Here is a 15,081-nt window from a genome sequence, read left to right as displayed (position 1 = left end):
GATCGCCATGATGGCGGTTGCGTCCAGCATGCACCGCAACAGAAAGAAAATGACTTTTTCTGTGGATTTTCGTTATGTTTCGATACGATACAACTAAAATGTGCGACTATATATGTTTGTAAACATCGCACTTTAGTTTGGTCATATCGAAACAAATGGGGACTCCTCTGAAATAGTATAAAAATGTTGCGATAATTTTCAATTTACATGAAAAAATATAATTGAGGTTAGGTCCGTTTTCGACCACTCTCTCACTGTGTGAAATGAACTCATCAAAAATCGTTAGCCGCACGCTTAAAGTAAATTACACATCGCATGAATAATTTTCACACATGACGACGATGACACGAGAGAATAGCAATCTGTGTGAAAATTATGTGTAAGACATGCACAGTCGTTGTGTAATGTCTTTTATTCTTTTAATATGTGTAAGAAACTTTGCTTCGAACTGTCAAGTCCATTTTGATCGCCATGATGGCGGTTGCGTCCAGCATGCACCGCAACGAAAATGACTTTTTCTGTGGATTTTCGTTATGTTTCGATACGATACAACTAAAATGTGCGACTATATATGTTTGTAAACATCGCACTTTAGTTTGGTCATATCGAAACAAATGGGGACTCCTCTGAAATAGTATAAAAATGTTGCGATAATTTTCAATTTACATGAAAAAATATAATTGAGGTTAGGTCCGATTTCCGACTGCTCTCTCACTGTGTGAAAAGAACTCATCGAAAATCGTTAGCCGTCAGTTACACTAAAATGAGTAACATGGCAGTTACTCATAATATGTGTTGTTCCAGGAGAGCCCCGTTCTGTGTGAATGAAACACAAAATTGTGTAAATGGCAGTTACTCATAATATGTGTTGTTCCAGGTTAGGCCCGTTTTGTGTGAACGAAACACAAAATTGTGTGAATGACTTTAAGCGTGTTCACTTTTGTTCAACCCTTCAAGTGACTTCACGGGAGCGTCCTCTTCTAAAGCTTTTTAATTCGATAACCTAGTCACCCACAGAGTGCAAACACGTGAGTTTCTTGTTGCTACTTTATTGGGGAATATATTGATGTTTTTTAAAGCTGTTTCTAGATCAAATCTAATACATTTTAATTCATGCGTTTTAATTCGCCATAATAATCATTAGGCGATAACAATACTTTCGCCTCACCAACAAGCATTTGTTTACTTTGCTCGATAGGTACACGCTTAGTTCAGTCCACCCAAATATGGGTGAAGAATACCTAAAATCACCAAAAAGTGCACATACCTAGATATGGGTGAAGTGCACTTTACCTATTTATGGGTAAACCTTCGGGTAAGCCCAGTTTACCCAAATATGGGTACTTGCATAGGTGATTTATTGGTAACTTTCACCCATATTTGGGTGATTTATGATCTTGTTTTTAGTTTCAAATTAAAGAAGCCACAAAGAATCATATTAATTTATTAAACATAATAATAAAATCTTAAGGTATAATCGTACAATCCTGGTCGTTCAAAATATGATCATGCAATTTTCAAGTCGCTGGCGCGGCAACCTACAAAGCGTTTACAGCCATTAAGCCGGGAGCGATTCCCTCAGTAGCTGCTTCTGGTTGAGAATCGCAACCAAAGCTGTGCGAAAGATTACTAGTGAGGTCGACATACATCTCATCACATGTCCCAATTCCAAGTCCTGTGTCCTTGATTCCTCGACAGACAACTGTTAACAGAGAAGAATACTGAATATTTCTATTGTATCAGTACGAGTCATAATTTGAACTTACCTAAAAGTGAAACGGTTTTAGTAACGGCTGTGGGAGGAGCAGGTGGGCTGCTGGAATGTGGTCTGATGCTCTGATGGTGGGGTCTTTGAAGAGCATACTAACCGTCCTAACTTGGCGGTGTTTGAAGGAAGCAGCTAGTTGTGGTGTTCCACATAGTCCACAATTTCCTGCTTGAAACGGCCTTGAATCGCGTCATTTATAGGTTTTCTAAAAAAGAACATAAATAATATAGTACTTTGTCTAGTACTAAAGATATTTATCCCGCATTACTTACCGTTTCATTTCGGTATTTTTCCGGCAAATTCCGAGGGGTCGTAGTGCTGTTTGTTAAGCAAAGGCATCAGTCGATTGATGAGTAGATGGCTGGAAGCCTACTGGTCACATTAATAAATTGCTTTGTCGACTGTATGCTTGCCGAACTTCTATCATGGGCATGATCGAGAACGGAACCGTTACCTCCGCAAATACACATGATGTGGATGTTTCGCGGCTTTTGCTGGTCCTATAAAAATGAAGAAAATAGAATGTCACTATGGAAGTTAGAGGAACAGATCATTATTGAACCTTACCTGCTGCAACAGATGCTGATTGCGAAGAGTACCGCTCAGCTGGGAAATGGTTCCCTCAAAGCCTTGAGGATGACAACGGTGAGTCGGATTAGTCCGCCTGATCGGCCAGTGTGACGACCGTAATAGTGTCGCTGGTGCTGGATGCTCCACGTCGTAATAATTTACCGAATACCGTGGAACGCACCGTTTTTGAGACCTTATTTGGGAGCTAATTCAGTTACAACAAACAACAATAAATTTTGTGAACTGTAAACAACAAAGTTGAAAATTTTCACCCAAATATGAGTAAATTAATTTACCCATAAATTGGTAAAACCACTTTACCAATAATATGGGTGAAATTCACCTATTTTCTCTGTACATTTCACACATAATATAGGTTATGTATACAACACCCAAATATGGGTAATGAATAATATATATATATATATATATATATATATATATATATATATATATATAAAATATAATAAATATATATAGAGATGAGTGACGTTTAACGCTCGCACACTGATGTGCAATTCGGCATGTGTAAATACATGTCTCGGGTACTTTTTCAAAACGGCGTATGTCGCAAATTGTAAACAAACCCGTTTTTAACAGCATATGGCATTAAATTCATCTAAAAATGTGTATATCTTCAAAGCTACATGAAAATGTGTTTTTAAAAATGTAAATCATTTTTTTTCAAAACGGTGTAACATCATTGTTGAAAATATTGCACATACACCGCTTAGCAGAAAATGTACTTTAAAAAGTTTTTTCGAACAACTAAATAGTTTAAAACATGCGTCTGCTTGTACTTTTTCATCACTGATTTCAAAATTAAACATGTTGCTTGAATATTCTGATTTTCGTTAAGAAAAACATTTACGTTGTTTTTCTGCAGCAAATGTTGTTACGTCGTGTTGTAAGTGTTGCAACTTTTTTGTCGCATGTGCGTGAAACGTTTCAACTTGACGCAACATTTCGACGTATCAACAATGCAGCGTACGGAGGAGCGTAACAAAAGATATTTTAGTTACTAGATAAAGATTGTCGCTGTCGTCGCTGTCCGGAACATCTTTTGCTGGCGAGGATAGGGGAGCTAAATGTCAAAGAAGGAAAATCCATACGATTTGACAGGTATGTACCACACATGTTTCGGACAGCAGAACAAAGGGAACCGAAGCGACAATCTTTATCTAGTAACTAAAATATCTTTTAGCGTAACATTTCGACGAAAGTAGCATGACCTCGATCATGCTGACGTATCAAAACGACGTATGTGATTTATCTGTTGCAGAACGTTGTAACATATATTTTTATCAAAATAACTGAAATGTTCATACGCAGTGCAGATTTCAGGGTCAGTGACGATGAACCTTTTCATAATGTATCATTGAGGTGTATTCAATTGCAATAAAAATGTTTAGTTTCTAAATAGGAATAAAAAAAAATCTGAAAACTTCCAAGCTCATTTTCTCAGCTTGATCAAAATGTTACATACGCCGATTTGAAAAAGTTCCCGAGATGTTTGTTTTCCTTCTGCTCATAACCTCAAAATTGATCGAGTCATCACGATGGTTGCGAAGGAGTCAAAAAATATATGGAAAATATACTCATTTTTACCCAAACTTTGCTGAGTAGCACCATCTAGGAGTGTTTGTTTTCCTTTTATCGCCACTCACACATTCGGACGTGAGCATCTCAATAGCAAAAGTCAAAATCACCGTAGCAAACATAAAATTTATACCTAAATATGTTTACTCTTTTAGAGCCCCGCACATAGGATACGTTTGCGTTGCGTTTGACACATTTCCCATGGGAAAACTGTCAAACGCAACGCAAACGTATCCTATGTGCGGGGCTCTTATTCGTTGACTTACACAGATTTATAACTTAAAGCAGACCTTACACGAGGCATATATTGACAATACTTTTTTCGTCAAACTTTTCATCAAACTTTTCTTCAATATTTTCACTGATTAGCCGGGATGGCCGTAGCTGAAGAAAAACTAAATTTTTTCTTGAACTAATATGAATCAAATAGCGGTATAACGCACAAAACACGCCCACACTCAACCGTCATCGACTCCTGGGGGCAAACGGCGGGGGGAGAGGAGGGGAAATGTTGAAAAGAATATCAAACTTTTCTGATTTCCCTCAATATTTACTTCAATATTTTGGGTTCGCACTCACACGATCAATCTTTTTCTTCAATAATCAAGAGTTTGTCAAACTTTTTCCGTCGTGTGGGGTCTGCTTAAAAATGATTTATTCCTCTGAATCGTGTAGTGCACTAACCGTACACGCCAAAAAAAACGAGTCGTTTACAGGAGTTAACCCAGTTGAAACTCATGGAAAAAGGTCAACTGAATTAAACGTGCACAAACCAAAATTGTCAGAATGCCCAAAACTGTCAAAATTTCCAAAAGTGTCAAATTCATGTTTACTACGGTGCATCTGTATGGGGTTCACTGTAAACCCGACAATACTCTTTAAAGAGTAAAAATCACCCCTTTTCTGGCGATATATGAAACTGTCAAAAAAATGGGTGATTATTTTTTTTGCACAATGAGTATTTTATGCCCATTTTCAAGTTCCTTGTATATACCCTTTAATGAGTGAAAAACAAAATGTACTTTTTGTACGTTTTGTGCAGTTTGTCGATTGTAGCATATTTGCTAGTTATGTTAGGAACAAATATTTTAAAATATTATGAATTATAATATAACGCGAGGCAGTGGCGTAGCCACGGGGGTGGTTTTGGAAATAAACCCCCCCAGAGACAAATTTTTTTAGAAGAAAACTTTTTTCGAACCTTCTCGAAATTAAAAAATGTTCAGAAAACCCCCCCCAGACCAATTTTCTGGCTACGCCACTGACGCGAGGTCATGGTGACGGGGTCATGGATAGCAAAGCTAATACGGCAGCCAACGGGAATTAGGAGCTGTTCCAGCTGTTCCAAGACAAGGATGTCCAAAATAGCTGTTCATGAGGATTGTAAGTTGCTTGCTGGATACGCCGAACTTTTCCATTTTAATCTTACGTTTCTTTCCAGAATTGAATCATGAGACTGCGGTAAATATATTTGATGCTGTACATGATGCAGGGATGCTACGATATGCTGTTGTATTTCGGCCAGACGTCACAGGAAAATCGGACTTTGTGGAAGTGATTACAATGTAAGCTCCTCGTAACCCGGCCCACCTTCACAAAATAATTTTTTTTTCACCCGCAGGCCGCAGTACGAGGATAGTGCTGGATTGGTCCGCGTTAATATGGATTGTGTCGTGCTTGGGTACATCGAGGATGTGAAATTGGTACTGCCAGTGCACAATCTGCAGAATGCCAGCTTCATATCCAAACTCCCCTGGCGATTCCGTTGTTGCGGCGATCGGCAAAGATGGTTGGCACAAAACCATCAATTTGGTTGACTGGTTCCAGAGGCGGCCGCCGAACACGCATAAAACGAGTTCTCCCCTTAATGATGGAATCTGTTCGTCCGATGGGTTCCTCGATGCGACCCGGTAAAACAGATTTGCGAACAAAAAAGCAAAGCTGCTGTTCTAAATATGTCTTGTCATGTATCTACAGGAAATAAAATATAAAATAAAGAGTTTTTCTACACATACCTTGTAATTGCGTCACTTTTTTCGATGAGTAACATTAAATTCAGGCCATTTTTGCCTTTCTCGTATTTAAATAATCAAGAGTAAAAAATACCCATTTCTCCGAAAATGTTCTTTCCTATAATGGGTAAAAAGTACGCCCGAATTTGACGTACATGCCTTTTACTCATTAATGAGTAAACGCTGTTTACTCTTTTAATGAGTTGAACTATTTAACTTCAAAATGGGTACTTTTTCACCCATTAAAGAGTACTTTGCTGGCACAGTGTTGACAGCTGCGCTACACGGATAAAAATATAAAAGCTAAATAGATTAAAATGTAAGCTAAAACCATATTCGGTCTATCCACTCATTGCTGGGATTATTTTTGATTTCTAGATTGCTTTGAGAATAGGTCGTATGTGCAAAAGAGAGACTCTCTTTGGTTACGCTCTCTTTCGCTAATAGATCCGCTAGTTTTGAATTTTCTGCTACATTTTCACTACAGCACGCTAGACAAAGTTATTGCCTTTAGATATCCGCCAAAAAATCCGAAGTAAACTTTTGTATAGTTTTGTAATAATCACAAGAGAATGGAACCAAAGAGAGACTCTCTTTTGCACATACGACCTATTCTCAAAGCACTCTAGATTTATTCTTTTGAGGATTAAAGTTGATTTAATCATTGTAAGGCTTTCTTTGCTATAATTGTTAGGCAATGGCGTGCATATTGTTTACATCTAAATCGAACATGAAAAAATGAAAATGAAAAACCAACATTTAGATGACGTCACGACGTTTTGAAAAAGGAATTTGAAAAAAGACGGGATTTTGAATAAAATTGTGATCACGAACCCGGATAAAAAAAATCATTGAAAAACAATAAGTTTTACTGTTACAACACTATTTAGTACTTAATAACAACCATTGAATTAAAAGGAAATTATACAATAAAATTGCATTAGAATTAATGGTTTTGCACGATAAAATGAATGGTAAATGGGACTTTTACAATAAAAAAAGGGGGGTTGTTAATTTGTTATGTATCTTTACAATAAAAAATTCGCATATTTTCCATACAAAATTTAGAGCAAAACAATTGATTCTACAGTTCTTTAATGGGATGATTTCTACGGACCAAACAATAGAAAACAATGTGTTTTAAATGTTTTTCCTGATTTTTTTTTATTGTTTTACCATAGTAGTACAATAGGAATTAGAATAAATTTCACTGCAGTATTACAATAGAAATACAATACGATTTAATGTTTCACAATTTATTGTATTAACACATTCACATTTCTTGTGACATGCAAAAATGAATTATTCACATCTTCACAAAACATTATTACACTTTGATATGTTGAATTGACATTACATAGTGTAATGATATTTTGTAATGATGTACATAATTTTTTTGCATCTCACAAGAAATGTGGATTTTTCCTGTTGATAGAATAGATTGTGAAACAAAGAAATATACTGTAGATTTCATTCGAATTCTGATTTATTATTAGATTCAATATACAGTATCCCCCGCTTATCCGGCCTTTGCTAATCCAATGACTCGTTAGTCCGGATCTCGGAGCTCTCTGGATTAAAAAGTTCGGAGTTTTCCGGATTAAAAAGTGTCAACACTCATTGAAATACATTATGCTGTCAGTTTAACATTGCAAGTAAAACAACACAATATTATTTTGTCTTAGCAATCGTTATTTAAAAGACTTTCTTTCTGCTTGTGTACCTGGTCGATTTTTTTAATCTGAGATATATTTGCCTGTAGGACAGGAGGCGTTGTTGTTATGTTCGTGGTCGTGGAGCAGTCCTGGATTCACGCATATTTGGAAAAAAAATTAGCAAGATTGAATAAGACTATTTATTAACTTAACCCTGAGATAACCCACAATACTTACGATTTCAAACATACTCGAGCCATGCTGGTTTCTGGTTGTTGATAATTGGTATAAATTTTCTATAGAGGCGTGGATCTTCTAGTGGGCGTTAGCAAAGCTAAGACGTTCCTTTGGTTGGTCCAGCGAAGCATTGGAAACGGTAGCGCACTGCAAGGTTGAAAGACGAAGGCGAACAGGGCATTCCTGATTTTAGCTCTTACTGTTGGACGACTGGAGTTAATGTGGTATCAGCACGTTGGAATGGAATCGCAGTAGTTTGGCCAGACGCGATAGGTTGCTAGGATCTTCCGTGATCCATATTGACTGAGCAAATTAAAGAAAAAGAGAAAAATTGATAATCGATAGACAGATGAACATGTTTGCTGTATGAAAAAATTGCACCTTACCCTCCTATCTTCCCGAAAGACGTTATCCTACACTAATAAAATTCCAAATGTATTGCCTATTTGGAAAGAAAACATACTTTTCATAAGGAATAACGAACACACTTAAAAATTTCCACCGATCTCGGCTGTGCAAATCTCGGTTAAAGTTCGTTAACTGAAATATCGGCTGAATGGACGTATGATTACGGCGGCTCCTTTGAGTGCCGCAGTAAACAAATTGCTTTTTCTGCTGAGATATCAGCAAAAAGTCAAGAACCGAGCGCTCGGCTGTGCGGATCTCGGCAAAAGAATAAAAAAATGCCGAGCTGAACTAAGTGTGAACATCATTGTTATTTGCAGTTACATAAGTGTTATTATATACATTTTCCCTTTTATGTGGCAGTCTGTAACAGCTATATGAACTCCTTATTTCAATTATGTGTGGTGGGTTGCTATGATTTTGATTCGGGAAATCTAATAGTCAAAAATTATTCAATTCTACCAATGATGCTTATGTTTGAGCTAACAAGATATGGCAAAGAAAATGGAACACTTTCGGCTGGACTTCGACCTGTTTCAAAGGTATTTTTTAAACATTATTAACATTTACTTCACCATACCTAAAATAATCGCAATGCATTTGTCTCAGGTTTAGGATCCTGTTTTTTGTTCCAAGGATTTTTTTTACTAAATCATGCCATCGGTTGGATACCTCGACTACTTGCATAGTTCCAATCTGAGGACGGTGGATCGCAACCGTCTTTACTTGGAACCCAAAATTTCCGTGAGCAAAACATAATGGAAAATGGTAAGTTTATTTGAACAAGTTTCGGACAAAACCATATAAAACATCATGTTTCATTCAACTTACAGATTCCGTTGAGGCAGGTGTGGAAAAATTGTATCTGATCCGGCATATAGAATCGGGACGAAATACGCAGTGGTCGAGGAATTGGCGGCATGTACTCCAGTATTTTCGGAACTCGAGATATGGAAGACTCTACGCAAAGACCAAACATGTGCACATTTTCTTTTATGTATTTTCATTTGTATATTGGATACAAAATATATTTTTTCACCAGAAAATAAATAATCCGGGATGCCCCAACATTGAAAATGCTAATAATTTTTCAAAATAATCCAAATATATTATATAATACTCAAACATAACCTTTATGTGTGTGCCATTAATCAAAATTATTATGCTCAAACATAAAAATTATTGCGTTGTGCGACATAGGTTTTATTTGAAGAAAAATTATAGGTTTTATATTCCTCAAACATATTCATTATTAGTGGCTTCTAATTGCAAAAATTTATGTGGTTTCACACATATTAGGTATACGGAAATTTGCCTCGGTGTACATCATTAGGAAAAAATAATAGACATTTTTATATGTACTTCGGCGGTGAAAATAAAAGCACCCCGGAAAGGTGATGAAATATTTCTTCCACAGCATTTCAAATTCTCTCTCGTTAAAATGCGTCACATTTCGGTAATCTATTATTGTACTACCAGTTGAAAACCGAAGTGAGCTCTCGCGACAATCGAGTTTTCTCCCGTTTCCTTTGTCGCAACTACGTCGCGACTAGTGCGCATCATGGCGCACGACGGTGGCATAGATGCGCACTAGTCGCGATGCAGTTGCGACATCAGGAAATAAGGAAAACTCGATTGTCGCGAGAGCTCACTTCGGTTTTCAACTAAGCACAATACACTAGTTACTCACCATCCTTACATAACACAGCGGCCAATAATCTACCGTTTTCTGCATCCAACCACAACGAAAAGGATACTTCCGGAGCTTCCGGCACTTTCTGTCAGACATTTTTTTACTAACCGTAAACAAAACATACACGCTCAATATAAACTAGTTATTCCTCGAGTTAAAATAAAAAGATTTTTTAAACAATATTTTTGTTCTATTATCAATTGTTAATACATAATATGAAATTTTTTTATTTCCAATAATAGTATTAGTAATATCCAAAAAAAAAAATCGAACAAATTTTTCCATAATGGAATGTATTGTTATTTTATTGTTTTTAATTTTTGTTTCAAAATAATAAATAGTTCAATAATCTCATTATTTTTATGGTCAAAACTGATTTTCTTATCAACAATGTAGAATTATTTCATAATGGTGTTCTATTTTCAATTAACATAAGCAAACAATTCAAATATAATAAAATGTGATGGTAACATTTGAATTTATTGTGCTTTTAAAGTAAGTACAATAGAGATGTTTTTCAACCATTAAAAATCTACAATAAATGCACAATAGCTTGTATTGTATACCATATAATCTATAGTATTTCAATGGAATAAACCATACAAAGTACTGTAATTTTTTATCCGGGAATGGCAGGTAATTACGGATCGTTTTTAGCAGCCTTTTTGCGGACGGGTTGTAACTTGAGTATGTACTTGTTTAGGTTCCATATGGGAAAACAAAGGAAAACCGACTGGATTTGTGGGATTGCCAAAAGAAACGACACAAGTTTTTCTGGGCTGAAAAATTCCGAAAACAATGGTAATTCCCCAAAAAAAGACAACAAAACCCGCATGACGTCTTTTGTGAAGGAGATGCCGTTTTTTTCGGCATTAGAAAACCTCGAGGAAAGCTTATGTCTTTCCCTTTGGGGAATTCGTTGGATCGGCGCAACTCCGGAAAAGGTGCGACAAAAGAGTTTCCTTTTTTTCTGGCGCACGGCTCAATTTTTCTTTTTGCTGCACAAAGCTGGACTTGAGTAGGGCAAGATGGCGTAGATAATTCGTCCAATAAGCTGGAACCTGGAAAAAATATGAAATGTTGCTGCGATTTGACCTACCTTGCTGAACGACAAAAGAGTAATGAATGTTTTTTCTCAAGTCTCAAGAGTAATAACGCGAGCTTGTTAAGCATTTAAACAATTATTTTTCAGAAAATCATTACAATGCTTAAAAAGCAAGCAAAGCTAAATTCATTAATAATCCTTGTAACAATTATATTTTGAAAAAGCTTTAGAAGGATTAAATAGTAAGCTTGAAGGCCCACTTCGACTTGCAGCGGCTGCGGATCTGGGATGCCAGGTGATACAGTATCCCCCCGCTTATCCGGACCTCGCCTCACACCTCGGGAATTTGGTCCGTGGATTTTTTCCCCATGCATTTCTACATATGCGATGTTTTCGGGATTTCAATCAAATTTAAAATGCACGGGGACCAAAATCCGGCGAAAAATTTTCCCGAGGTGTAAAGGCTGCCTTACACCTCAGGAAAATTTTCCGCCGGAATTTTTCCCCGTGTATTTTAAATGGGGCCAGGATTTTGATTTTCCGTGCCTAAATCCCGAAAACATCGCATATGTAAAATAAAAGATATTTTAGTTACTAGATAAAGATTGTCGCTTCGGTTCCCTTTGTTCTGCTGTCCGAAACATGTGTGGTACATACCTGTCAAATCGTATGGATTTTCCTTCTTTGACATTTAGCTCCCCTATCCTCGCCAGCAAAAGATGTTCCGGACAGCGACAATCTTTATCTATGTAACTAAAATATCTTTTGTAAAAATGCATGGGGAAAAATTCCGTGAACCAAATTCCCGAGGTGTTGTTGGCCAGAGACGGGAACCCCCTCACAAAGAATAACAACTAGAGTTCCCTCTCTACACCACGGCAGGCTACTGACTGATACTTCTGCCAGCAGCTGCAGTTCTCTTTATTCAACAATAGGTATATACAATAATCCATAGCAAACTTCCTTAATCTATACCAAAGAGCAACTACAACTAACCGGCGCCCGCTTCCTATCATCTTCGATCTACAGCGAAGCGTCGCACACTACCTGATATTCCAACACTCCTCCTTAGTGTGCACGCCTCGCCACTCTCCTGGCTCCTTCTAACACCGAGCCTCCCGTCCAGAGCCCCTCCTCGCTGGAACAATTCCTCCTGGTCCAAATTCGTTGCCCGTACAAATGGCCTCCACTCCGATGTTTGTACGACAACATCTCCAGCACATGCGCCTGCACAAGTGGCCCGACTCCGAAGCTTGCACAGCGCCTCTCGATGCTCTGCCGACCAGCTCCTGAATGTTCCGCTCCAAAGCTCCTCCTGGACTGACCAGCCAGCATCCTACCGAACGATCCTTCTCCTGATGAATGCCGTCCGGCGCTACCCAAGACTTACGTGGCTGATCCATGATCCCACTGCGCCACGCGACTTATGCGGCCGATCCATGATCCCACTGCGATAACGTCGACGGCAATAACATCCCACTAAGATGGAGAACGGGAATCGTTCCTGGGCCCATAACCTGTTGGCTATAAGAAGGGAACCCCCTCACAAAGAATAACAACTAGAGTTCCCTCTCTACACCACGGCAGGCTACTGACTGATACTTCTGCCAGCAGCTGCAGTTCTCTTTATTCAACAATAGGTATATACAATAATCCATAGCAAACTTCCTTAATCTATACCAAAGAGCAACTACAACTAACCGGCGCCCGCTTCCTATCATCTTCGATCTACAGCGAAGCGTCGCACACTACCTGATATTCCAACAGGTGTGAGGCTACCTTAAGGCAGCCTTTAGTCCGGATCTCGATAATTCGGAATTTTCCGGATTAAACATTTAAACACATATGCTGTCAGTTTTCAAATTTGTGCTGTGCTTTTGTTTTGGTTCATTTGTATGGATTTGACAGTCGGATTAACGAGAGAAACCTCGATAGTCCGACCATACATTTGTCGGTTCAGCGGGGGGATACCTACTGTATTTAGTTTTAAATATCTTCACAGTCGAGTAAAAATGTCTTCAGATCTGACTTATTATTTGAAGAATAAATTAAACTGAGATTAAACTTAAAAGTGACAATTCGAAAATTAGCAAATAACTCGGTCATAAAAATGGCTGGTGCTACCCAGGAATTCTAATAAGACATCGATGAAAAATGATTCAATATCTGTCGAAAGTAATCTTGCTCTGCCAGCAGGGTTATTCGATAATTATTTAAATGTCACTTTTAAGTTTTATTTCAGTTTAATTCTCCAAATGAGACAGACCTCAATATCAAAATTATGATTATTATTTTTCAGGCCGGTTTACACGTGTAGCACTTTTTCGGATTTTATTTTCGATTTTAGAAATAGTTAGAGGTTTAAAAAAAGATGGGTTCTTCGGGAAAGTTGACCTTAAATAAGCCGAAATCGACTGAGGCAATAAAAAAAGATATTTTAGTTACCAGATAAAGATTGTCGCTGTCGTCGCTGTCCGGAACATCTTTTGCTGGCGAGGATAGGGGAGCTAAATGTCAAAGAAGGAAAATCCATACGATTTGACAGCTTGGTACACTACTAAAAATCCACACATATTTATTGGCAAAAATTCATAGATTTAACTTATGATGTTTATCAGCGCACACATAATCATTCTCCACGCGAACTACTAATAAAATATAGATCAAAATAAATTTTATGTGTGGTCGCAAATTAGCAATTATTTAATTTATGTGTGGTTCTATATCGATTATATTAGGGTGGAGCTATTGCAAAAATGTATAACGGCGACACATATATCTTATATAGATATTTTTGGCAGTGTACCCAACATGGTCGGGACGGGACAAAAGTGTTACATCTGTATTGTGCTTCCAGTTGAAAACCGAAGTGAGCTCTCGCGACAATTGAGTTTTTCCTTATTTCCTGATGTCGCAACTGCATCGCGACTAGTGCGCATCTATGCCACCGTCGTGCGCCATGATGCGCACTAGTCGCGACGTAGTTGCGACAAAAGGAAACGGGAGAAAACTCGATTGTCGCGAGAGCTCACTTCGGTTTTCAACTGGAAGTACAATAGTACATGTGTGCACAGGATTCTGTTTTTACAAGATTTTTTTCGCTCGTAATTTTCATCGTGAGACTTCAATTTGCCACCAAAGTCTATGCAACATGTTCCAAAAAATCCTATATAATTCTAAGATTTTTTTGATTTTTTATTTTTACATGGTTATTAATGTGTAACACATATGGGATGAGTGCAAAATTGAGAAAATGTAAATTGTGTGAAAAAAAAAACCAGTGTATTATGTAACATATATAACATGGATTCTATCTAGATGAAAGGATTTTTATTTGACAAGGTATGTTCTCTATACCCCACTTGGAAGGATATCTAAAAGAGAACAGGAATCTACCTGGATAAGATGCAAACCACATTAGTCAAGATTCATTTTCATCTTAGGCTCGATCCAACTCCCTTTTAAGCTTTTTATGTGTGTGTGTTTACCCACACTCTTGTGAATCGAAGCGGTTCTGTCAAAAAATTTCTCATTCAGTCAGTCCGTAGTCCGCGGCGTCCGTGCATCTTCTTGCATCGCCATTTTATTTAGTTCGTTTTCCGCCGGTGAATGTAAAATTTAATTATGTGCATTGCCGTGTAATTAACAATAACAGGACATAAACACTCTAGGTAGCTAAAATAGTTTTGGATTGAGGATTTAATGTTAAATGTATATTAAATTATATGAATTTTATTATTTTGCAATGGCGCAGGAAGTATCAAATAACGGAACGAGGATTGACCGATCTGGAACTGGTTCTAACGGCAGATATGCTTGACGAGCGGCGCAAGACGGAGGCAATTGTAGCATTTGCGATACGGCATTAGAATTGCCGAGCTGCGGAGCCATCTTCGAACCCACGCGGAACCAAACTCATGTCGACGTTAACGTCCACACCAAACCGTATGCTGAGGACTTCTAGGAGAACCATCAGGCTCAACATGTTTGCACGTGAACACGGAGAACACATGTTGACTGTGTAGCCATATTTTTTCCGGAGAAAACCAATAATGGATCATGCTAGAGATCATTACAAACCGGGAGAACTGTTTGTT

At 37.7% G+C, this 15,081-nt stretch overlaps 2 long non-coding RNA genes across 2 annotated transcripts; both read right to left on the bottom strand.

Annotated features, from left to right (window-relative positions):
- Positions 1–1,426: 1,426 nt before the first annotated feature.
- Positions 1,427–2,567, bottom strand: LOC134217732 (uncharacterized). Its single transcript, XR_009981146.1, has 4 exons — positions 2,336–2,567; positions 2,041–2,268; positions 1,767–1,973; positions 1,427–1,702 (listed from the first exon to the last, which is right to left on the bottom strand). It is a non-coding gene; the product is annotated as an uncharacterized LOC134217732 (long non-coding RNA).
- Positions 2,568–7,382: 4,815 nt separating this feature from the next.
- On the bottom strand, positions 7,383–10,040 carry LOC134217731 (uncharacterized). The gene is made up of 3 exons (XR_009981145.1): positions 9,937–10,040; positions 7,842–8,144; positions 7,383–7,753 (listed from the first exon to the last, which is right to left on the bottom strand). It is a non-coding gene; the product is annotated as an uncharacterized LOC134217731 (long non-coding RNA).
- Positions 10,041–15,081: the final 5,041 nt, after the last annotated feature.

Source organism: Armigeres subalbatus, chromosome 2 (genome assembly GCF_024139115.2).
Source record: "Armigeres subalbatus isolate Guangzhou_Male chromosome 2, GZ_Asu_2, whole genome shotgun sequence".
Lineage (NCBI taxonomy): Eukaryota > Metazoa > Arthropoda > Insecta > Diptera > Culicidae > Armigeres > Armigeres subalbatus.
This window is presented reverse-complemented; position numbering and strand designations above follow the sequence as displayed.